General features: G+C 37.8%; 1 long non-coding RNA gene across 1 annotated transcript; it reads right to left on the minus strand.

Annotated features, from left to right (window-relative positions):
- Positions 1-213: 213 nt before the first annotated feature.
- On the minus strand, positions 214-17,205 carry LOC125935437 (uncharacterized). The gene is made up of 3 exons (XR_007461676.1): positions 17,101-17,205; positions 1,328-1,412; positions 214-793 (listed from the first exon to the last, which is right to left on the minus strand). It is a non-coding gene; the product is annotated as an uncharacterized LOC125935437 (long non-coding RNA).
- Between the last annotated feature and the right edge of the window lie 9,099 nt (positions 17,206-26,304).

Consider the following 26,304-nt stretch of genomic DNA (forward strand, 5'->3'; position numbering starts at 1 on the left):
AGTTTTGAAGTAGGAGAAAGAAGAGTCTATTTTCAGAGAAAAACAAAACAAAACAGGGAAGAGTCAGTCAATTTGGTTTTAACAAATGAATCATAAAAAAAGGGTCCACTCCATTTCCCCAGCCTGGCCTCTCAGTCATAGTCAAATCATGTGAATGTCTCTTTATGTATCGGTCACCCTGGAAAAAAAAAAAAAAAGTGGTAAAGCTGGGACTACAGTTTCTGAATACTTCAGTAAAGAGTATTTATTTATTTATTTATTTATTTAAATATTTATTTTGGGGCGAGCGCAAGTGGGGGAGGGGCAGAGAGAGGAAGACAGAATATCCAAACCTGGCTCTGCGCTGATGCTGACAGGCTAATGGCAGCGAGCTGGATGTGGGGCTCAAACTCATAAACCGGGAGACCATGACCTCAGCCGAACTGGGACACTCACCTGACTGAGCCACCAAGGCTCCCCAAGAGAATTTAATTAAATCTGCTTCTCCAGGTGAAGGAATGCTTTTCAAATAGGGGAACATTTGCCCTAAAGACTGGAGCTGGTTTTGACGACAGAGACAACAGAAAGCATGCCCTTCTCTTCCCTCCATTGGCACCAAATGAAAATATGGCTAAGAGAATTGAGTCCTGAAGCAGAGTAGGTGGATAGGTAATCTTCATGATGATCACCAGGCCGCATCTTCTTCCCCGCGCCCTGAGATTCTGCTATAAGTTAAAACTAATCTTGCTTGAAGCTCAATCAAGAGTGATGATGCAGAAGTGATGTCTGCTTCACTCTGGTCATGCCTGGGGCACTGAAGGTTGCAGAGAAGGAAGATTAGACAGAGTCGGTACTTACTGCAGTGAGATCAAACTGGCTTGTGAGGTGACAACTTTTATGTTACTTTTTAATTTTCTTGAAGCCATGAATGACTCATGTGTGTGTGTGTGTGTGTGTGTGTGTGTGTGTGTGTGTGTGTGTGGTGGGGAGACACAGCCCACAGAGAGCGGCAGAGCCCTGGGAAGGGAGAGGTGGTAATGACTACTGATTCAGAACTGTCCAGGCCTGGCCGTACAGTATGCATCCCAATTGTTCCTTCCACGCTCATCCCCACACTTGCGCAGCACAGCAAAAAAAGAAATCTACTCCTAAGGTAGATTGTCCTTCTCTTCCAGCCTTTGTTTCTTTTCCTTTCTCTTTGAAGTATAGAAATGTGCCTCTTTCTAGGGCCTGACTCAGTCCACCCATCATTTCTAACGGAAAGCCTTCATAGGACAGCTACTCAACTAGGGAACCTTATGAAATCCTTAAACAAACAAACAAAAAAAATTAGGCATTGTATGCTAACCTTGGAAGTGCTTCTCTATTGTATCTAACACCTTTCTTTTATTGCCAGTGCTTCAGGCAAGAATGTGGCATCTTGTCTGAAGTGACTAAAAAAAAAAAAAAAAAAAAAAACAACTTTGAAAAACAAGGATCCATCCAGACAGTCTAACCTAATTTTCTACTGTGTCACTTGAAGCATACGTCACAAAATTCAATAATCATTGTGATTTGCTTTTGGTTTTATTTTATGAAAACCTGTGGAGAAAAACAACGTGACAACTGAAAAAGAAATGATGCCAATTTAAACAACTCTCCAGTGAAGCAAAATAAGAGAATCGTGGTATAATTAACACATTTCTTAGACTGACAGATTATATTTTTCTTACATAAATCCCAGCCTTTGCTAAGAATTTCTTAATATATACTCATGATTACTTCTCTACATAAAAGATGAAATTATTTTTTTTTTTCATTAAAGGTCAAATTTAATTTTGGCCCAGGGTGATAAAAGTTGCTAGTCCTTCCCTGTCAGAGATTTTTGGTATAATTTCTGGAGAGTGATGATGGTATTCTGAAAGCTGCATGGGAAACAGAAATAATTCCTGCATTTTTAGAATAAACATATCAGTATCTGACACTGCAGGCTCTTAGGACTCTTTCTAGCTTTTGTTTTAGGAAGTTCTAACAAACAGTGGCCACAAGCTTGGTCTCTAATCATTCGAGGTAAATGCAGTCACAGCAAAGCCTTTGTGGCTTTATTTGGAGGAGGAGTAAGCATAGTGTCTTACTTGAAAATCTGGGAGCAGCTAGAGACAACCAGTGTTTCCGTCTTCCCAGGTCATTTCCCTCTGACCAGGTGAGTCGATAAAAGTGTTTCCTCATTTAGACACTAGAGCGAGGATTGTCAACCTTTTTCTCTTCATAAAGATCCAGATGGTAAATATTTTAGACTTCACAGGCCACATGGTCTCTGTCACAACTACCCAACTTTTTTGTGCCGCCGAAGCGCAGAAGCAGCTCTTGACAATATGTAAATAAATGAGCAAGGCTGTGTTCCAATAACATTTTATTTACAAAAGCAGACTGTGAGCTGACCAGGGTTTGCTGGCCTCTACTCCACAGCATTGGATTATCTTCCAGGTCATCTGTCCAGTTCCCTGTATAAACAGTTTCCTAAGAAAACTGAAAACTCCCTGCTCCTCACATTTTGCACTCCTTTTCCTAGATTTGATTTCCAGCCAAAGTGATAACACGGGGGTGGGAAGTATTTGTCACTCTGGCAAGAAACAGTCCCCTATTCTTCCTGGATGGGAACATGAGTTAAATTTGAAAAAACACTTGAGGCGCCTGGGTGGCTCAGTCGGTTGGGCGGCCGACTTCGGCTCAGGTCATGATCTTGCGGTCCGTGAGTTCGAGCCCCGCATCGTGCTCTGTGCTGACAGCTCGGAGCCTGGAGCCTGTTTCCGATTCTGTGTCTCCCTCTCTCTGACCCTCCCCCGTTCATGCTCTGTCTCTCTCTGTCTCAAAAATAAACATTAAAAAAAAAAATTTAAATTTGAAAAAACACTTGTGAGATGAATGGCTTGAAGTAACACATGGTTCACAGGGGTTGACTATGGGAATTAGCTCTGATTACAACTGGCTTAGAGGAAAGGTGTGGATCCAAGGCCTGAATCATTGCTATAAGGTCATGACTGATGCTACTCTGGTGTCAATGCCAGACGTAGGACTCCTTTGCTTAATCCAATTACCATGTGATGGAGACAGGTTTGCATGTACTCAGAGGCTAGCTGGCAGCTGGCTTTCTGCAGGGGCCACCAGCAAAAGCAGATGATTTACAAAGGGACTAGGACTACTGATAAGAATGCTGTTACTGCTTATTGAACATATAACCTAAGCATTGTGTGAACATGATCTCATTTAATCTTCTGAGTTACTCCTTGAAGTAAATATTGGGAGCCCCCATTATGTGAAGACAAAAGAGCTTAATGGTTCCAAGGGCTTGGTTACAATAAAGCAAAAGAAGGTGGTATGTTCCTGAATTAGGACACATTCCAAGTGCAAGCGGCACTGTGCTATTCAGTCTGACAGTGACCGACCGGGACCATGACAATAATTTATTTTATGGATTCTATCTCCTAGCCCACAGCCAGAGCGGAGGGCAAGGACTCTAAGGGGAAAAGACATTGCAAGGGCTCTAAGGTTCAAAGACACCAGCTCTATCAGTAAGTAGGCAGTTACATACATATTCTGGAGAGTCCACAGATTAGGATAACTAGATGTCCCAGGTTGCCTCAGACTGAAGTGTTCCTCAGAATGTGGGGCTTTCAGCACTAAAACCTGGAATGTTTCCAGCAAACCAGGAGAAGAATTATAGGTATTTAGGTACTTGGGGCTTTCTAGAAGCTCATAAGTAATGCTATGCCAAAGCTGCCCATGAAAACTGTCCAGTTTTCAGAAATTGTTTAAGCCATTGGCTAACCACTATTAAAAGTTAAATTATATAAACTTACAATTAATTATACTGAAATATTAAATATTCAAAAGTCACCACTTTCTAATTTTTGAGAAGGTTTCTCACATCTGTGATTTGAGGTTATTGATGTTTACTGTGTGGATTCATACGGTTAGAACTACTACAAATAGTAGGCTACTGCCCATCTCTTCCCAGCTGTGCGTTCAGTGGCATCATACTGGCGGCACGAATTAGGAAGGGAGATGTTCTATTGTTGGTCTAGAATGCAGTGGGGAAAATGTTAATGTTGGTTAAACTTCATAGTGCATGATGTGTGTCCAACTGTTGCATTGTGTGTAGTGTACTCAATAAAGAGGAAATATTCTTCAGTGTTGGAGAACTGTTACCTTTCTCAATAAAAATGTAGCTCCCATCATTCACAGATGAGGGAAGTTTTAATTCAATTCTTCATTGCTTCCTTTTCATTTTACTCGTTAAAGGAAACAAAATACCCACCACCATTCATGCCGCTATACCACCTCATCAAGTGAAACTGTAAGTTGGCAACAAATACGAGAGGTTGGCAGAGATCACCTAAAGCATTCTGTGAGAATTAATTGACTATGTGGAAATGACAATGAGTATTTATATTTTATCATCATTTATAAACGATGTGCCATCCATTTATGAGTACAGTTTGCGATGGATGTATGTCTCTCTGTATCCATCTCCGTAGATCTGTAGCCATATACTTTTTTTCGGAGAGTCAGTTATTAACTATTTCCCAGTATACCACTGCTCATAAATTATGGAATGTAGAGCAACAGGAGAAAAAAAACGGAACCCCAGTAGGTAATGGGTTTGAGCTTGTAGCCTGCAGGCTGCTTTGTTCAGAGATGATGGGGTACTGGGTGTAGCTAAGTCTGTGCATTGCATCTGTCCAAGGAGAAAAATGTTTTTCAAAACAATCCTGATAATAAATAATGTAAGAGGCAGCCATCTTTGTGGTGCTTATGCTCATCAGTCTTCCCAGGCTGCTTAACTATGTCCTGAAGTGGCGTTTTGTTGCCTGAAAGTCTAATGTGGTTGAGTTCATTTATGCCAAACATTTGCCACATAGAATGTAAATTCCATGAAAGGAAAGGCTGAGATTATTTTATTCATTGCTGACTCTTCAAGACGCATAATAGCTTCTCAATACTTAGGCAGTGGGTGCATGCATAAATGATTGAATGAGTGAATTCACTTTTATCATTCTTCTGTAATGCTAGAAGTTGTGATTTCTCATTTCTCAAGGTTTTCTTGGGGGGACAGGGTAACAGTAACAATATTTTTACCATACTAACCTACTGTCATGCACTTAAATTAGAGCTGAGCTTCTCATGTTTTCCCTACCTAACTTGAAGGATAATCACGGGCTTGGTCTGGATTTGGAGGTAGCCTGCTTCATGAATACAATTTGTTTACACATCTGTGTTTACACTCAAACCTTCACATTATCTTTTTTATGTTTATTTATTTTGAGAGAGAGAGAGAGAAAATGAGTGACCGAGCATGAGTAGAGCAGCAGGGGCAGAGAGAGAAGGAGACAGAAAATCCCAAGCAGGCTTGGCACTATCAGCATCAAACCCGGCATGGGGCTCCATCTCATGAACCATGAGATCATGACCTGAGCCAGAATTAAGAGTCGAGTGCTTAACTGAGTGAGCCACCCAGTCACCCCCACATTGATCTTTTAATTTTTCTTCAAAGAGTACCACATTTTTATTACCTTAAATATCCATCAAGAGCTTTTTATGGAGTATATTAACTAACTTTTCCTCTGTAAATATGTGAATAAGATTGGTATTCCAATTAAATATGCTTTATTTGTTCTATAGGAGCTTATTCACATATACTTGGCATGTATTCCAAGATTTCATGTAACCTAACCCTGTTTGAGAAATTTTATATAGCTACTCAAAGCACTCCCTGAATAACTTACACAAATAGTAAAATATTACTCTATAAAGCTTGTACGTTTTAGGTAAAAACAAATATTCCCTTCACCCTCACTCTTCAACAACAGCAACAAAAAAAATAGTAAAAATACTAAATATTTTAATGAAAAGCCCGTTTCTTTCTGAGGGTGTTAACGGACTCTACCAAATGTGAATTATTATTCTAAATTTAGAGTTATTATATTCCAGTAAAATAATTCTATTTTAAAGGTCTTAATAAGTTACTAGTTAAAATAAGATAACATTTAAAATTCCTTGAATGCTTTTGATTATTTCATACTTTATATAATTGCTTACAAATTAAAATTAAGTCACTAAAAAAAGAATGTGATATGATGTTCCTGTGCTAATATACTCCTGAGCCAGTTACTGACATTCTTGATTATGAAGTTATGCAGTATCGCCACCATACTCCTACATTCTTGTTTACTTCAATGATTTTTGGAAGCAAGTTGTGTGAAGAAAGGCAGATAAGCGCTCTCAAGCACAAGCAACCTAGTTTATTTCTTGGCTCAAATTTCCTTTCTTTCCTTTCCCGTGCTAGTATTAAGCACTAGATGCAGGCAACAAGATCATTTGAGAAACAAAACAAAACAGTATCATTTGAGGCATTTCCATGCTCTTCAGCAGAATTCCCTTTCACAACATGTTTTTGGTGGAGTCTTAATTTTCCTTTTTGAGGCATAAGAATTAATGATGCCTCAACATCACAAGACCTATCGCAGCTCAAAGGCATAAAAGTAACCTCAGCTTTTCACTGAGTCCATATGGCTAATTTTAAAGTTTCATTAAGATTGAATAAGAATGCATCATCTTCTCATATTTCATCTGACTTTTTTGGACTGAAAACTTGGCCAGAATCATGTTTGTCTCATGGGATGAGCAATAAATACCATTCACTCTCTTAAATAAATTGTTCAGAAAATACCAAAAGCAATGTAAACCAATGTCTGTTAGCTTGGAGCAAGTTCAGTAAATGTCATAAATTTTAAACAGGAAAAAAATTAGGTTATAAAAATTCAATGGAACCTGAGAGCTCTTTTGGAAAATACTGTAAAACAGAAATCTTTTCCTTTCCTTTCTAAATACTCAGTCCTAATGAAAACCTTTGGGGAAGCATATTTATATAATGATTTACGTATATTGTAACTAAATAACCATATCTGGAACTACTTGTTGAATATAAAAAATGATACATAGAATCTAGGGGTATCATTTATTTCTGTATATATTTTTTTAAATTAATGGACTTTGCGTTTGAAATTTATAGAAAATTGAGCAGACTAGAAAGGCTGGAGCTTGATATTTACACTTTGGTAATATTTTATGGAAAACCAAGGTGTTTTCCTCTAGAAATAGAACACTAAGAACTAGTGACATAGTTTCTGAAGCTTTTTCATTTGTAGCATCTGCTGTTCATTTCTCTGGGTTTAGTTGATATTTCCAGGACTATTGTCACTGCTTCCCATCATCACCATCAAACCACCCTTCTTAGGAAGTAAACTCTGGATAATCTACATATATCAGAAAAAAAGTAATAATTTGCGAGAAATGTCCCAAAGAAAGATCATGGCACCATTGAAGCTGAACTAATCTATTTAAATACACTTCAGACTTTCTGATCCTAAAATGGTTTGATAGGGGCATCGACAAAGCCAGAACACCATGTAGTCTGCCTGCGTAAAGTGTGATGTTTATAAATGTAGTATGATGTTTCTTAGCAGTTGATAAGTAAAGAAACATTTTCAATAAACATTCAAAATTACATTTATTCCTATAGACACTTACAAGACTCCCCCTGAGAATCATGGTAGTGAAATATTTTATTGTTAATTTTCTGTCTGTGTGTGCCTGTGTGTACATGAGAGAGAGAAAGAGAATTTATGCACTCTGTAAATAATCTCAGTGATTTGGTTTTTAACAAACAATTTCAGTAACAGAATGAGGACTGTATGTTCACACACAAAAAATTCTCTTTTGAGGAAAATAGTCTACATTTTCTTTCTAATCAGTTTGAAATATTGTGAATTTTAAACAGTGCTTTACCAAACATTTACCAATTGATTAAAACAAATTCTAAACAAAGACTGCAAAGTTTTATATTAAAAAACTAGTCAAATCCAAAGAGGTAACCACTAAGTGCTTTTTTAACCCAGAATGTCTTCTCTGACCCTCTACTTCACTGTGGCTTTTTTCATTTCTAGACTTAACGCTACCTAGACTTTGCCTATTGTTTTTTTTTTTTTTTAAACTTTATGTATTTTGAGAAAGAGTCAAGTGGAAAAGGGGCAAAGAGAGAGAAGGAGAGAGAGAATCCCAAGCAAGCTCCATACTGTCAACACAGAACCCTACACGGGGCTCAATCCCACAAACCAGTGAGATCATGACCTGAGCCAAAGCTGGACACTTAACTGACTGAGCCACCGAGGTGCCCCTAGGCCTTTCCTATTCTTGTCTATTCCTGCACCTCCCTCCCTGTAACCCTCTGAGAAGCCTTCAACTTTGTCATCAGAAACTTCCTTCTTACACCTTCCACGTATACTTTCTCCTCTCCCCTTCTTCCTTTTTTCCTACTGATGTCACCAAGGGAAGACTTACACAGGTGGATAGTCCTAATCAAATAACTAATGGTCTTCCTCTGTTATGTAATCACTCTTCATGCTAATAAGAATGCTCTCCCAGTATTTTATATTGAAGAGCCATAGTATATTAGGAGAACCCAACGTCAGGACCTTCACCAAATTTTCAGGGTAGAAACATTATTTACACAACATTAAACTTCACAGCCACAGTTGCTCTGCTAATCCCATTTTTTATACAGTAAGAGCCTAAATGAGGAGTTCTCTAATACCACCTTAGCTTAAAGTAAGGAGAGAAATTTACCTAATCCCGTTGCCAATTAATTTTTAGAGTACACATGACTAAAACTTTCAAAATTAAATTTCCTCTTGAAATGACTCATCTCATTCTTTCTTAATCTCTTTGCCAAGGGCTTCCATATCTGTTTCAAATGTTCATTTCTTCTTGGCCATATTTCATCATCTTGATGCCTGCAGCATCCCCACTGATGACCCACGGAACTTGGAAATTTCACAGCCCCTCCTCAAATCGGGTGATACTTCATCTGAGCTGTTTCAACCATTTGCCAGCACAGCCCACCCCTGAATTTTATAGTTACCTGAAGCAATTCCACCTAAACAAATCACGAAATCTTAGTGATCGCAACCAATTTCACCTATACTTCTCACATTCTTTTATTCTTCTCTTGTTGGTTTTCTATAATTTTTCCCCTACTAAGAACGTCCCATAATTTTTCAACCCTCTTCTGGCATTTAGGTCTATGTCTACAGAAGATTTTATGTAGTTGTCTTAAGCCTCTCCAAATTTTGCTCTCCTCCTTAGGTTATTTTGATTCAAACTACTCTCTTTGGCTAACAGTCAAGCTGTACTCTTGCTCGGCTGCTGTTCTGCGCTTTGGGGAGATTGTTCTGTCAACACTCAGTTTCCTTTACCTCTTCATTATTTCCTCCTTTTCTAATATAGTGATCCTCAGAACATTGCTATTCTAAAATTTTGTCAAAGCCGTAAGTGATGGAAGGAGCAGAACCAGGAAATAACACAGAAACAAAAACAGAGCATTAGGTTGATGTGCCTTGGATTGCGTGGCTGGATTTACATATTCCATGTGTCACTAATTTTCTTTCTGACTTACAAGCTCCCTATACATGTAATCCGAATATGAATCTATTTTGTAAATTCTGGGAACATTTTCATCATTTTCATTAATGACAGTGATCTAGTTTCTTCATCCTTTTTTTTTCAATAGAAGAATGTAGTTGTGAATTTTGCAGAGTATAGTGTTTCAGCATTATGAACTCCATGAGGACAGCCTCTCTAATGACCTTGTTCTCTGCTCCGTTATAAAGACAGATACCACAGCATTCTTCCCTTTTCAAGTCACATCAATTACAGTAGGACTAGAAAGGACTTAGATTGGAAATGAGATAAATCTATTTCCCCCCATGACTCTGCAAATTAGCCTTGATATATTGGTCTTTTTATGTCCACTAATTTTTGTGCAGTGTGGAAACATGTAAGTCTGATGCATGGGTCTCCATCAGGGCTTTTTCTTTGACACCCTTGCTTTAAATATTAATTTATTTGGGGGATATACCTTAGGTTTTCCTGATTGGTCCATTAGTATTTACAGGTTTCACAATGATACAGGCAAAGACAATGAAATGACAATTTCAGAATAAAATTCTGTTTAAGGAATTTTTGTACAGAAGCTTCAAATAATAATTTGAAAATAACTTCTGTATCAGTTATAGGTAAGACTTAAAATTGGAAAACTAATTATCCAAGGACATTAATACATTTATCTTTCATACGTTTTCTTTAGGCTTTTATTTTTTCTAGTCACATATTGAGTCAATTTTTAAAAAATGAGTTCCTGTTTTTGGGTGGATTTTAATAGGCATGTGGCTAAGTAGCAAGTACAGTTGGCTTTTTTTTTTTTTTTTTTTTGAGAAAAGATTTAAATAAGCTCAAGGGCCAGCATTTTACCTGTACTTCTGAATCCACAGATTATGGCACAGATATGGTCATTAGTGGCAAAGCACTTTGGATAGAGTTCAATGTTATAAATGCTTTAGGAAGGAAAATCTTATAATCCTCTGTCTTTGCTGTAAATTTAACAATTTATCAGGGTATTAGGAGCACTTCAAAAGATGTATTGATTTTATCTTTAGAAATGGAAAACACAATGCAAGAAGAAAAATGATTGATGCTAGTATCTGGAGCTGAGATCCACGTAATCTTTCCTTTAAGGCAAAGGGAAATCTGTACTGCAAAAGTTTTAGGGTGGTCAAGCACGTGTAAAGACAGCTGAGTATAGGGTCAACTCAAAGGGAGGAAAGTAAAAGACCAAAGGTGTATAGCCTACGAGATAAGGGATTGACATTGATTAATGAATGAGATGCAGGAAGAAATATTATGAGGTTGAAGGTGGTATTGCAATGTATAAAGATTTAGAATTAGAAATCACAGCTTTGGGAAGAATGAATTACCACCTATTTCTGAGGGTTTTTTTTTTTATTTTTTAGTATAAAATAGAAGGAGTAGATTTGTTGCAATGATTATACAGATAATGATTTCGTATCATGCTTTTTCTGGGTTTGGGAGAGGCACAGTTCAAAGGATTGGTCTCAAACCACTCATTACTGATGGATGGGCCAGTGGAAAGGTTGAAGTTCTGGAGCATTGGTCTGTGCTGTAAATATTTATATTTCACAGTTTTAGATATTTCTCAACTCTTCATAAACTCTCATTAAAGTTTATTTTTTTTCTAAATACATGTGAGTCATCTCTAATCCATACGCTTTTCTCTTTTCCTTTGGAAACTCACTAAATCATAGGAACGTAAGGTATCATTGAGAAGTGCAAAAGAAAGCTCTCTTTTATCTTTTCTCTAAAGTTTTATGAAAATACTGGTTTGGGCCAGATGGAATATCAATGGAAAGGCAACAAGTGAGCAAAGCAAATGTGAGACAGTAATTATCTTAGGATGAGAAAACTAGTGCTGTTTCTATGGAAATCAGAAGAAAATAATATGCAAAAAATATTGCAGAAAGTGAAGGAATAAATTTGTGGAGATTATGTTAATGAAAAGTAATATTTTTAGGAAGCTGGGTTTTTATTTTTATTGGGCTTTTGTGAATTTCCTTTTTGGTTTCAAGTTTAGCTATGTCTTGTTCCATTTCATTTATATTCTTAAGCTGTTTGTTAAAGAAGATAGTGCAAAGGTTACAAGTTTTAATTTTTTCAATCTTATTAATTTAGAAAACAGGTTATACAAACATACTTTTTTTTTTTTTTTAATTACTAGTAGTGAAGGACCTTCCTTTTATGGAGTATCAATTAGGAAAGTAGATACGCCATTTTTCTTCATAGAACGATAGAGTGTATGGCTATGAGGGCATTGGTGGAGAATACTGATAACTCTTGTTCATCCTTGGCATTGCAAAAACTCCATAGTATTGATGCACACTTTGTCTTACATGTTCTCTGATCAAATCATTATGAAGAAAAATTTATTATCATTTACTTGTGGATTTCAGATTATCTGCCCATAAGAAGATATCTTACTTATAGGATTATTCTCCTTCCAAAATTCACTTGCTAATCTTAGAATGCTTTCATTCACTTTTTCTGTGTTGAAAAAGCAACTGAAACTTTGGGGAAAAGAATGGTTTGAAGCAATGGTTAAGAATGATATAGTCAGATCACTTTTTGTTTTTTTCTCTCTACTGCGATTCACTGTCAGTCACATCATTTACATTTTACTGATTTTTTTTTCAGTGTTATAAATTTTCCATTAGGAATGTCAGAAATCAGTCAGGGGTTACTTTCTGTGTATCATCTTTCACACTAGTTTTTGAAAAAGTAGTAGATTGCCTTTTAATAGAAAGGACTACTTCCAAAACTCATTTTAAGAGATAGTATACCTAAAAACTACATCAGGTTAAATGACTTTAAAAGGCTGCAACAGGTTTGGTTTTATAGAGCATTTGTTTATTGGTTTGGGTTTTTGGTTTTGTGTGCGCAAGCTCACATAACACAGTTTTGCGTGTGCTGTGAATTGATCATGAAGCCAGGTATAAATAATGGATTAACTACATATTCAAATTATCTTATGTTTAGGTGTACTCTTTGAAAAATTATGGGTAAGGTAGGATGAAGCATGTTCAAACAGTTCATTGGAATTTTCCCTTAAAAAGAAATGATTAAGTGGTTACAGGAAGCCCTTTTGATGCCCACCATAGATATCTTCAGTTAACCTCTGAGTAACCACATAGACAGTTAATGTGCAGGGTGCTATCTATCTACATCAAGTTCCTGAATCTTTCTTTATCTCTTCTTAAATGCTTTCTCCCACATCATGGATGTTGTAATGGAAATGGCCCAATAAAGCAGAACAGCAGAACAGTCTGGAAATGAATTACTCAGTCAGATGGCAACAAGTAATGCTTTTTGGTAGTAAATGGAATGAGTGTTAATAACCATTGGGTATGATAGCAGCTTTTTTGCCATGAAACCCGTAAGTGATAAACTGGGATGACATTTAGAAGGAAGGGTAAGTTGAGGCTTATACGGTTAATAGCTGTAGCAATTCAGTTATAGGACCTATGGTGATTATAAGGACAGTGCCCTTGGCTGACTTTTGTTAACTGCCCCAAATATTTTGAAAAAAGGTAACAACAGCATCAGAGAACCAGCTGTTTACTCAGAGCATGCTTCAAAAGCTGGAGGAAATCTATGGCCATATTTAAATCTAACCTCACCAACCAAAGCAAGAGAGGATTATGCTAAAAATTAGGTCCAAGATTTGATTGTAAGAGTGGTGGAGCTATAAAGTAGATGAGCTTCATGGCCTTGAATGCCTCCTATATTAACCCTGGAGAGCCTGATAGGGAAGTAAATGAAACGCTAAAACATTTGACCAGATAGGAGATACTCAGTACAATGGAACAATCTGGGGTGGCAGGAACAGCCTGTGGTGAACACCCACATCCACTTTCATTGATGCTTTAGAAAAGTTGTTTGTTTTCATTTGCTTTTTTTTTTTTTCCTGGAAAAACTGAGAGTAATTAACTGCCACTTTTGAGCTAAGTGAGAGTGTCTGAAGTCTCCCTTGGTAGTACATAAAGAGGCTTGCCTCTCCTGCATTGGGAGAGAATAGCATGTTGAGAATCAGATCAGGTCCTAATTAGAAGAGAAGACAATTTCCAATAGAGGTTAAACTCAGCAAAAGCAGGATCTGCTTACTAAGGCCAGGACTGAAGCTAGGACAGTTTGGAGCCCAGATACATAAAATGGGAATGGTTGATGTCCCCCCAAGTCAGGAACTCCTATTCCCCTGGGCTCTTTGAGCCCACAGAAATGATGTACCCTTCTCTGTTAAGATGTAGAATTTTCCTGTTGCCCTTAGATGGTACAAATGCTTCTCTTTTGTAACTCATGTGTGGTGCTCATGGTTAGTTTCCATTGTCCTTTCTGGCCACTAGACCTAAAGCTAGGGTTGAGTTATAACCTAAGACATCCCGGGATGTTTTAGGTCTAGTAAGGAAAAAAAATTACTATACCCTGTAAGAATTGCAAAACATAACCATCATGAATTGTCAGGACCCACCACAGTTTAAGTGGGATTGCATTTTGAGTTTACTTACTTGGAACAACTCTCCTAGGATAAAGAAATAAGCAACCTGGGAAGGACCTCTGGAAAAACTGATGGCTCATGCTAAGACAAGTAGATATGATGGTGGTGTGATGGCAGTTGTTGTGAGAAAGTAACAAAATGTTTAGAGAAGTGGGCAAATGGAAATCTGTCAGATGATGGTATTTATGAAAAGGCCAGGAAGATAGACACAGGCTCACAAATAACTACAAGAGTGACTGAATCCTGAAAAAAGAGAATAGAGGCTGCCTGGGATCACTTAACCTCCATAAACTGGTAGATGCAGTTGTCACACAGAGTAGTAGAGTAGGAGGGGCAGCCAGAGGGGTTTAGCCATGGAGCATTATGGAGATGGTTAACAGAATATGTGTCATCCCCAGCGGAAAAATAGATGGGCTACCGGCAAGGGTACTGTTTGGTTTGTACCAGCAGAAGAGGGTAGGGAATGGACATCTTAAAGGCTTCGTGCTGGCTTTCTAATATAAAGTCCCCATCTCTTGTCTAGTTTCCAGACCTGAGCACGTGTTTCAACCTAGAACTCCCTGAAGTGGTCACAGTGGCAGAGAAGGAGGCTATGTGTAGGCCTAACAGCATGGACTCCTTTTATGCAAGGCTCACCTGGCTGTCACCAGATGGTACCATTCCTCAGGAATTCCTATTGACTGTGAGGTGGCAAGTTGACATATTGAATCCTTTCCATTCTATTTATTCAAATATGAAAAGACACATTCTGAATATGCAGTTGCTTTTTATCCTCTCAGGGCTCCAGTTAGGACCATTTTTCAAACAGGCTGTTTAGTGTTTGGTTTACCAACATGGGATATTACATATCAAAACAGACAAAGGGATCCTTTTTCTCTCAATGGAAGTATGGAAATGCATCCAGGATTGTGGGCTCTCCCTTTTTTACCACATATTGCACCACTCAGAAGATGCCCAGATGCTAGAGTATTGGAATAGCCAACCAATGATATAATTAAAATGCCAAGTTATGGGCAATACTCTGAAAGTTCATGGAATCCTTCTTCCAGTATACAATATATTACTTGTAGCAAATACTTTAATACTATACTTGGCCCTAGTGGGAAGAGTAGATGGAGTGGAAAAGGAGTTGACTAACTTAATATCACTCCCAGTGACCCACTGGGGGGACATTTTGTTTCTTGTTTCTGAAACTCCATACTCTGTGTGATTAGAGATCCTTGTTCCCCCAAAGGGCAATCTTTTTCCAGGAAGCACATGAAAAGTCTTATTCATTTGCAAACTATGGATGCTACCTCATTTCTCTGGACTCTGCATATATATAGACTAGTGGCAGGATTAGGAATGACCATCTTGCCCCCCCCCCCCATTTTTTTTTTCTTCTTCTTCAGATTTTCTGGAAGAGTGTGAGATGTTTATTAGGGTCTGAAACCTATCAAAATAGGAGAATAGAAGCTGGGTTGGGCATGGAGAGAAGTTCAGCTGTGAAGTTTATTTGATAAAGGTTTTACCAACCCAAAGTGGGCAGCTTTGAAGCAAGCATTAATCACTAAATATTGACTGTTCCAGGCAGCTGTGAGAACTGATAGTTGGCACTGTCTGTTGATTGTACTTTCCAGATGGACAAAGAGTTCTTCCTGGAAGGGAGAGCTGAGTGAGGAATATCTATGTCTCCCTCAAGTGTGATCCATTGTAACACTGACTTAGATCCAAGGGCCGATTTTATAATAAACAGGTTCGATAGGCATATAGTCCTATGACATTATCTGGAAGCTACCAGGGTACTAAAAATAGGGATGATTGTTCTGGGTGGAAGCGTGAAAGTATATCTGATACAGGATACAGTGTGTATTCAACCGGTGGCTATTGAATAATGCTGCCTCTCCAATAGTTTTAAGAAAGCCTGCTCTTTCTTACAGAGCAGCAGGAAAGAAGTTATTGCACTCCCTGATGTAATCAACACTAATAAGCACGAAGACCTAAGGACCTAAGATTACTAGTAGACATTGCAGAAAGGGCAGAGTATGTGTGGAGGCTGGAAATAACTATGGTACCCCTTGATGTTTCAACAATCAGTGAAAACAGTCGGTGTGCAATTGCAGCAATCTAAGATAACTAGGAGCTCATACTTCTCAGAGATTAAATCTAGGTCATTCTACTGGGTAAACAACCTGGATAAGTAGAAGTGATGACAAAGGGAAAAAGAAATCTAGAATAGGTGACAGAAGACAGTTGATGCATAGCACTTACTACCTTAGAAACTCTTGGAGCCATAGAACTCTAGTTTGTTTGATGAGTTCTAGCTTCTTTCAAATCCTGTAGGTTTTGTTTTTCTCTTTTTAGAGAGAGATTTTGGCTGGCCAATGGCTTGAGGTATCAGTAACCAAATGTATGTAATGTGGAATATGAATATGTGTGGTGCAAGTGATAGGCTATGGCAAAGATGTAAATCCTCATTCTGAATACTCTCAGCTTACCTCTGAATTCGCTTGAAACTGTAGTGTATAATTCACCCACCTCAACCAATTAGGGTAAGTACTCTTTGTCCCTGTGTAGGACAATTATGAGACAGTTCTATTCCCACATGTCCATAGTGGTAACCCCTATTTATTAAACCTGTTGGCTTTTGCTTCTCTTTTTCCCTCTCCTTTTCCACTTCCTCATTTGTGCACCTTTATTACCTCTTAAATAAGCTACTAGTGCTCAGTGTGGTGTCTTGGTGTCTGCTCTGGGAGAGAAATTCAAATGAAGACAGTGATCATTTTCATGATTACACTCATCATTAAGTTTTATATGGAAAACCATGCTCCCAAAGAAAAATTATACTTAAGAAGCTAAAACTAATTTGTCTACTGTTAATACCAACTCCAAGAAACAAAGGCTTGTGAAATTAGGCACACCGAGGTTATCATGTTCCACTGGCATTTGTTTGAGTCAGCCTATTGACAATGTATTTAATATATGAAGGAGTTGTATATGTGTATGTGACATATTTTGCCTTCTGAAACTGTTTTGCCTTTGCTCAGTGATGTGCTCTTTGAGAACTTGAATGCAGTTCAGCTAAGAGGTAAGGTAAAAACTTGATTCTACATATCTTTAAAGAAATGAATTTGATGACCTACCTGAAGTATTAACTCTATATTACTCTAGTTTCCAAGCTGAAGCTATTGTTACCCTCCACGTAGATTTGGTCTCACCCTGCATACTTGAACTGTTCCTTTTCATAGTCAGAGATGTTTAAGGAGTGGCAGTTTACTGGCCTGTCCTGGGCAGTTGGGCACTCTTCTGACTTTACAGCAACCTTCAATATAGCTGCTATTTTACTCTTGCTACCCTGTCCCTTTTCTTTTCTAGGCCACATTTTCACCTGCCTTCTCCCACATACACCCAAGCCCCCGTAAAATGATGATCAAAGCCAGAGCAATCAAGTGATCTCTAACAAAACTCTATCCGTGTTTTATATGAAGGTGGATAATACAGTTGAGGGTCAAAGGATGTATTTGGACATCTCATTCATAAGACTAAAGGGATATTATCTAAGGCTATACCAATTAAATATATCTCAGCATGCCTCTAACCCACTGGTACAACAGTATTGTGCTCGGACATATTTGTTGAGAAGTTCTGCTTTATTGCTTCATAAGATTTGCTAACTAAACAACATTATGTTTTCCCCCTCATGTTTAGATTATGATTCAGGATGTTTTAGGTGTGCAAGGTAATATCATATCTCTAATTTTTCACTTTTATGAAAATGGTCTATCTCTTTAAGCAAAATTTACAATAACTATTTCTCTACAGTGAGAAATGTTAAAATGCGCATGTTTTTTCTTCCCTTCTCTTCTCCTTTTCTCTATCACCTGATATAAAATAATAACATTATATTTCTATAATTACTTCCTTGAAATTGTTAAATATGTTAGTACATGTTTCATTTTTTAGTTGTAAATGATTTACTTCGAATCCTGACCATACTTGATTATAGTAGATTAACTGTTTTCTTCTAAGACTTTTATTGCTTCTGGTCTCCTTTGAAGCTTTTAATCATTTCTAGATTTTTGTGTATGATGTAAGATAGTAATACAGTTTTATTTTTTTTTGCTTGTGGCTGTCCCGTTTTCCCAGAATTATTTACTGAACAGATGGCAGTTTTTCCCTGGTACAATCTTGGTCCCTTTGTCAAAAATTAATTGAGCATACATTTATCAGTTTATTTCTAGGTTCTCTATACTGTTCCATTGATCTTTATATGTTTTTATGACAATACCATACTGTTTTGATTACTATAGCTTTGTAATATAGTTTGGATTCAGGGAATATGGTGCCTTCAGCTTTGTTTTGTTTTGTTTTTTTTCAAGATTGTTTTGGCTATTTGGGGTCTTGTGTGATTGAATACACGTTTCAGGATTATTTATTGTATTTCTGTGACAAATGTCATTGGGATTCTGATAGAGATTGCATTGAATCTGTAAATTTACTTTGGGTAATATGGGCATTTTAACAATATTAATTCTTCCCATCTGTGAGCACAGTTTATATTTCCATTTACTTCTTTCATCTTCAGTTTCTTTCATTGGTGTCTTATAGTTTTCAGAGTACACAGGGCACCCGGGTGGCTCAGTTGGTTAAGTGTCCAACTTTGGCTCAGGTCATGATCTTATGGTTCACAAGTTTGAGCCCCACCTTGGGGTCTGTGCTGACAGCTGGGAGCCTGGAACCTGCTTTGGATTCTGTGCTCCCTCTCTCTCTGCCCCTCCCCCACTCACTCTCTGTCTCTCAATAAAAAAAAAAAAATGGTTTTCAGACTACAGGTTTTTCACCTCCTTTGTTAAATGTATTCCTTGACATTTCCTTTTTTTTTTTTTTTTGATGCAGTTGTAAATACGATTGTTTTCTTAATTTCTCTTTCTAATAGTTCATTGTTAGTGTATCCTAACACAGTTGATTTTTTGCATATTGATTTTGTAACCTGCAACTTTACTGAATTTGTTTCTTAGACCTAACAGATTTTTGGAGGCGTATATAGACTTTTCTATATATGAAATAATGTCTTTTGTAAATAGTGGTGGTTTCATTGCTTCCTTTCAAATTTCGATGCCTTTTAGTTCTTTCTCTTGCCTAATTTGTCTGTCTAGGATTTTCAATATTGTGGTGAGTAGAAGTGCCAAAGCAAACATCTCTTTCTGGTTCCTGTTCTTAGTTCCTGTCAGCTTTTCATCACTGAGTATGTTAGCTGTGGGCTTGTCGTACATGGCCTTTATTATGCTGAGGTGTGTTCACTCCATACTCACTTTGCTGAGAGTTTTTATTATAAATGGGTGTTGGATTTTGTCACATCCTTTATTCCTGCATGTACTGAGATAACATACAATTTTTATCTCTCACTTTGTTCATGTGGTATATCATGTGGATTGATTTTCAGATCTTGAGCCATCCTTCCATCCCTGGCACAAACCCCACTTGGTCATAGTATATGATCCTTTTCATATATTGTTGAATTTGGTTTTCTCGTATTTTGTTAAGGATTTTTGAATCTCTGTTCATCAAGGATATTGGTCTGTAATTTTTGTTTGGTTGTTTGTTTTGTTTTGTTTTGTTTCTTAGGGTCCTTGTCTGGTTTTGGTAACAGAGTCATGGTGGCCTTGGAAGAATTCTTTCCTTTTCAGTTTTTTGGAAGAGTTTCAGAAGGATAGGTATTGAATCTCCTTTAATGTTTAGTGTAATTCACCAGGAAATCCATCAGGTTCCAGTTGTTGAAGCTTTGCCAAGACCTGTCAGTGTTCCAAAGAAAGGAATCTCATTTGGCACCTAGCTTCAGGCTAATTGGAAGCCACACCCTTAGGAAGCCACTTTTAAACTATGCAAGTGTGTGTATATATATATATATACACACACACTATATATATATAGTATATGTATATAGTATATATATAGTATATATACTATATATATAGTATATACATATAGTATATACATATAGTATGTATATATATAGTATACATATGTATGTGTGTGTGTATATATATATATATATATATATATATATATATATAGTCCCTTGGGGCCACAATTGTACACCATTCTGGCCTCTTCTTCAGGAGATGTAGAGGTGTTCGACATTTGCAAAAATTGGGTCTTCAGATGAGTGTATAAGCTCCTTTCCTGGAGATAGTCCCAAGCTGTAGCAAGACCTAGGGACAACACAAAGATAACTTGCCCTGGCACCTCTGTCGCCTCTTGATGTGTGGCCAACCTGAGGCCTGCCCTTCCAGCTGAAGCTATAAGACAAGTAAGTATTTTTTCACAGGAAGAGTTCGGTTATATTTCTGTCTGCTGTCTGTGCAGTGCCTATGGGTGGTAGCCTGTCAAGAACTAACTCTTCAACTGTTTCTGTCCTGTGGGGCCCAGAGAGGCAGGCATCCCTGACCACCAGAGCCACATAACTGGGTAGGGAGTTTGGACTCCCTGTTGGACTGTATATGCCTGTTGGACTGTATATGCCTGCCAGCTTTGGCATGGCAAGGGGAGTGCAGGGCCTGGGCATATGCACTGGATTTAGTTTTAGTGAGGCAGCTGGAGAGCACAGGGTCAGGGCACATCCACTGGTTAGGGTGCCGTGACTCTGTGTGTCTGTCAGCACTAGCTGGATGTAAGGGAAGCACAAAAATGGTGAACGCCAGTACCTCTGTCCTGGAGAGAGTCCCAACAGAGCCCTGTCCCTCTGGCAGATGCTTTAAAGATTAGCAAATGAATCTTCTTCGCAAATAGTCTAAAACAATATTCGTTTTTTCTTTTTTTTTTTTAACTGTTTATTTATTTTTGAGAGAGAACGAGCGAGGGAAGGGCAGAGAGAGAGAGGGAGACAAAGAATCTCAAGCAGGCTCCAGGCTCTGAGCTGTCAGCACAGAGCCCAACATGGGGCTCAAACTCAGGAACTGTGAGATCATGGCCTGAGTCAAAGTCTGAGGCCTATCCCAAGGAGCCGCCCAGGTGCCCCTAAGGCACTTGTCCAACACCTGCTTTTGCACTGGGTTCTGGGGTGAGTCTGCATGTAAAGCCCTTCGAAATCAGATATTCAGTTCCCTGAAGCCCTTCCTGGCTCCTGGATGTAAGCCCTGTTGGTTTTCAAAGCCAGATGTTTTGGGGGCTCATCTCTCTCTAGTTTGGGTTGCATGGGTTGGCAAACCTTATGTGGGGCATGAACCCCTTGCTCCTCAGAGAAAAGCTCCATCCATGTTCATGAGATCCCTCCTGACCAGGGCGTGGCATTTTGAGTGAGACTGTATCTCTGTCTCCCCCACTTGTCTCAATGTGGCCTTTTTATCCTTTGTTCTGAAGGAGGTTTTCAGTGGGTTTTCAGGTCTTTTTCAGAGGGAGTTGTTTGCTATGTACCTGTAAATTTGGATTGTCCATGGAAGGGGGCGAAGCGAAGGTCTTTCTATGCTGCTATCTTGGACTGCCTTATCTGTCTTTATTCCTTTGGTTGTTTCATTACATTTCCTTTTGACTGCTTTGAAATTATGTTTTCAAAATGACTTTATTTTATGTATTGTCTACTATTTTTTTTTTCAATTCCCTAAGATATATGTCTCTTTATTTCTAACTTACGGTAGTCTTGGATCATCTCTCTGCTCCAAGCCCAACTTCATCTTGACTTGTAAGATCTTATACAACCTTGCTTTCCTTTATTTCCCTCACTTAGGTTCCAAGTCCCTTGCCCTGATTTTCCCAATTCCAGGATATGGCTCCTTGGTGTTTTTGGAACATAGCAAGCATGTTTCTTGAGAGACTTTGCCGTTTTCTTTTGCTGGAGTGTTTTCCCCTCAGATGTCAACACCCCTGTCTCACCTCCTTCTGGCCTTTTTCTCAGAAGTCATCATGAAGCCTTCCCTAGCCACCAACTCCACAACTCCACTCCTCTTCCGAAATCTGATGTTCCCCTTCCTGATTTTTCTCCTTAGTTATTAACACTACCTGTACACTATTACACTTCTTTACCTTGATTATGTGTTTCCTACTAGAATAAAAAATTCTTAAAGAGATTTTGTTTTTTCACTACTTTATCTCCAGCACCGGATACAGAGTAGGAGTTCATTAAATAGCATTAAACAAACAAATGGATAGAGGAACTAGGGATCTTTTTAATTTTATTTTCCAAATATTGTATTTAAATATTATTTTTTCACCTTCAGATTTTTAACTTGAACACATTCTTTTTCATAATCCCATGTTTTATTTCTGACAGCTTTCTCTACCACTTAATTTTATTGCTGTAATAGTTTCCCTCCTCTTTTTGAAGCTCTTAGCCATTTTTTAAACACTTTTCTTCTGATTATTGCTAGTCTTGAACTTCCTTTAATTTATTTTTTTTGTTTTGTTCTCAGAAAACTACATGGGGCACTAAAATAGCTGATTGGAAGTTTCTGCGCATGCTGTTGCTTGTGGATTACCAGGATTCATTGTAGAATATTATGGCTAGATTCCTTTTGTTTTTTTATTGTCAAATACCCACCTCTTAGTGTTTTTAAGTTTTTCTCTGGGACTGGTAAAGTTCCCTAGTGAGGACTTATTCCATCTAGTACCTAAAAGGTATAACTGACTGCCAATGTTCTCAGATCAAATACAGGAAGGATATAGCATCTCACCATTTGATTGGAAGAATTTTCTTTCCTTTTTTAAAATTTTATTTTAGAGAATGTGCAAGCAGAGGAGAGGAGCAGAGGGAGAGACAGAGAATCTCAAGCAGGCTTCATGCTGACTGCACGGACCCCAGTGCCAGGCTTGATCCCACGACTCTGGAACCATGACTTCAGCCTAGATCAAGAGTCAGAAGTCCAACTGACTGAACCATTCAGGTGCCCCAGGAAGAATTTTCTTTAATCTCCTTCTATATTGTTCCACATCCTCAATGGGAGCCATGTTTTTCCTAATTCTCCATCTCCCTTGCTATATAGTTCTCTAGAGAGGAAAATTCTGGTTTTATTATGACTGGGGGAAGTTGTTTTCTTACTTCTGAGATGGGGAAGGGATCTATAACCCAGCTTCAGAGAGTTATGTTGCCAGAAACTCCTTAGTTTTTCTGTCATTCTTTGGTGTGGTTTGCTCTGTATGTATTCAATGGCTAGTTTAGAATCTGGCTTTCTTAGTCTCCATCATCTGCTACTAATTTGTCTGTCATTCAGATTTCAGATTTCATTTGATGATCATGTTTCCTGCTCCTTGTCCTTTTTTATCTTTTTTTTCCCCCCCTTAAATATCTCTGCTGTAATTTCAACAGGGACCAGAGAAAAATATGTGGTTCATTTTATTCATTTAAAATGGTAAAACTGGGGCTCCTGGGTGGCTCAGTCGGGTAAGCATCCAGCTTTGGCTCAGGTCATGATCTCATGGTTCATGAGTTCAAGCCCCACGTGGGGTTCTCTGCTGTCAGTGCAGAGCCCACTTGGGATCCTCTGTCCCTCTCTCTGTATCCCCTTCTCCTATTTGGTCACTCTCTCTCTCAAAAAATAAATAAAAACATAGTAAATAAATAAATAAATAAATAAATAAATGGTAAAACTATTTGAAGAGTTTATATTTTGCATTGTTAATGAGCTATTTTAATATGCCTGATGCATAATAACTTTTACTTAAGATAATTAAACCAAAAGAAGAATTTGGGTCACTTTATTTCCCATATTTCTTATTTAGAAGAAAGTGAGTTATCACAATAGAGGGGGATAAAACAGTATAATTTTAGTATATCAAAAGGCCAGGATATGAGCCATGAATTCCGTCCTCAGGCCCACCTATACACAGATTTTTTTCAATAGCTAGAAGTATAGTACTGTAAATGTATTTTGTATTCCTTATGATATTATTACCATTTTCTTTTCTCTAGCTTACCTTGTGTAAGGATACAATATATAATACACATAAAATCTGTGTTAATTGATAGGGTTACTGTTAAGGCATTATAGTCAAAAGTAGGCTATTAGCAGTTAACTTTTTAGGGACTCAAAAGTTATATGTGGATTGTTTTTAGTGTTTATTTATTTGGGTGACAGAGCATGAGCAGGGGAAGGGCAGAGAGAGAAAGAGAATCCCAAACTGGCTCCACACTGTCAGCATGTAGCCCAGTGTGGGGCTCAAACCTGCGAACCGTGAGATCATGACCTGAGCTGAAATTGAGTCAGATGCTTAACAGACTGAGTTACATCGGCACCCCTACATGGATTTTTTAAAAATAGTTGTTTTGAGAGAGAGAGAGAGAGAGAGAGAGAGAGAGCGAGCATGCACGTGCAGGGGAGAGACAGAGGCAGGTGGGCAGGGTGGACAGAGGATCTGAAGCAGGCTCCGTGCTGGTCACAGGCAGCCTCATGCGGGGCTTAAACCCACTAACCGTGAGCTCATGACCTGAGCCACAGTTGGATGCTCAACCTACTGAGCCACCCAGGCGCCCCCATATGTGGAGTTTTGACTGCGTGGGGAATAAGCAACCCTAACCTCTGCCTTGTTCAAGGGTCATCTGTATAGTGCTCTTGATTGCTTACCAACATAGTGAGATTTAATTAAACAGTACTGCTAAGACCTGAGCTCTTATTATTCCAAATCATAGCACATGAAAGATTCTGTCACTGCTGTTGTTGTTTTCATTTTTTTACTTTGTTTTATTGTGTTTTTGTTGTGTTCTGTTTAGTTTTATTGGCCCAGACAGTGATGTTAAATAGGGCTCAACACTGCCCACCTTGATTCAGCTCTTAAACTGGTAATTAGGTTTGGATTCTCAACAGTAGCCACACAGCTTACTCATTCCTGTAGGCATGTTTTACTTTTCCATTATTATATACTGATTCAACACATTATTCCATAACGTCACCTCTTTTTTTGTTGAGACACTATCAAAGCATAGTGAAAGGGAGCTTACCAGACAACAAAATGTTCTCATCAGAAATTGTAGATGATAGACCGCTAAAGAAAATGAGAATCCTTGTTAAAACATTAAAGACTACTGTCCTTAGATTTGTCCAATAATTAGAATTATAGTAAAGAAATAATACTTCAGAATTTTTACTTTCTCAGAATTTTATTGCTTATCAGTTGAATATAGAAAATGATTTATTTGCTTTAAGATTTATGTATATATTTTCCTTTCAGAGCAAAAATAATCTTCAAGAATAGATATTTTCAATGGTAACATGAAAGCTAGGGGTTTGGAATGTGGAGGGAGCGATTCAGTTTTACTGAAAACAGAAGTGCCCTATGACATAATTTACCACAGAATAGCTCTTTTCCACACATAATAATACTCATTTGGGAGATTTCTTTATTGCCACTTTTATTTGTTTTTAATTTTTTATTCTTTTTATGTAGGCTCTATACCCAACGTGGGGCTTGAACTCTTGACCCGAAGTTCAAGAGTCACATGCTCTGCTGACTGAGCTAGCCAGGTGTCCCTAGGAATTGTTTTAAACATACAGTGAACTGCATCAATTCCATGAGGAATGCCACTAAAAGTGTTAGATTAGGAATCAATAAGCATTAGTAAACCTACTCATTTTCTTCAAATGTCTAGGAAGTGTCCCATTAGATTTTGTGTATTCAATAAGAAATTCGAACATTTAGAAAAGTTTTACATGAAAACATTTTTTAGCATAAAAGTTTTTAAATTCATAAATTAAACTTTTCATTTTGGCCATGACAGCAGTTCTTTTGATGATGCATTCTGCTCTTGAAAGTTGGAAACAAATGCCTCATCTTCTATAGTAGAGATAAAAATGATAATCCCACATTCCTACTTTTTCTTAAGTAACTCAAGTCATAAATTAAACTTTTCAATAAAATCGGAAAAATAACAGGCTGAATAATTGTACAGTGATTTTGCATTTTGGAATTTTTAATCCACCTCATTGGATCCCAGGACTCACAAACTTGTATTATTGATACCAAAGTTATAGAACATTCTTGAGTGTTTGCTTCTGTGATGTGGTTCCATGTATATGATGTGAGTAAGTTCTGTCTATTTCATTTGTATTCACTTTTGTTTTTTAAAGAAGTTTTGCTACTTTCAGCTTTATAACAGTTTGTTTTTGTGTTTTTCACTCTTGTGAAGCAGTATGTTTTTTCCTGGTTTTCTTTTAAAAGAGGTCATTTTCCACTGATAATACAAATCTAACCAAATGGCCAAACGGAAATAGTTAGAAGGGTCCTAAGGAAGCAGAAAAGAGGTATAATGGCTACTCCAACTTACTGTACTCATGTAATTTTGTGTATGTTTTTTCATGACATTTTCCCCCTCTTTTAGGGTTTCTTAAATCTCTTTTATTCAGATGCAGCTGGAGTTTAAA

Source organism: Panthera uncia (genome assembly GCF_023721935.1).
Source record: "Panthera uncia isolate 11264 chromosome A1 unlocalized genomic scaffold, Puncia_PCG_1.0 HiC_scaffold_17, whole genome shotgun sequence".
NCBI classification, from domain to species: Eukaryota; Metazoa; Chordata; class Mammalia; order Carnivora; family Felidae; genus Panthera; species Panthera uncia.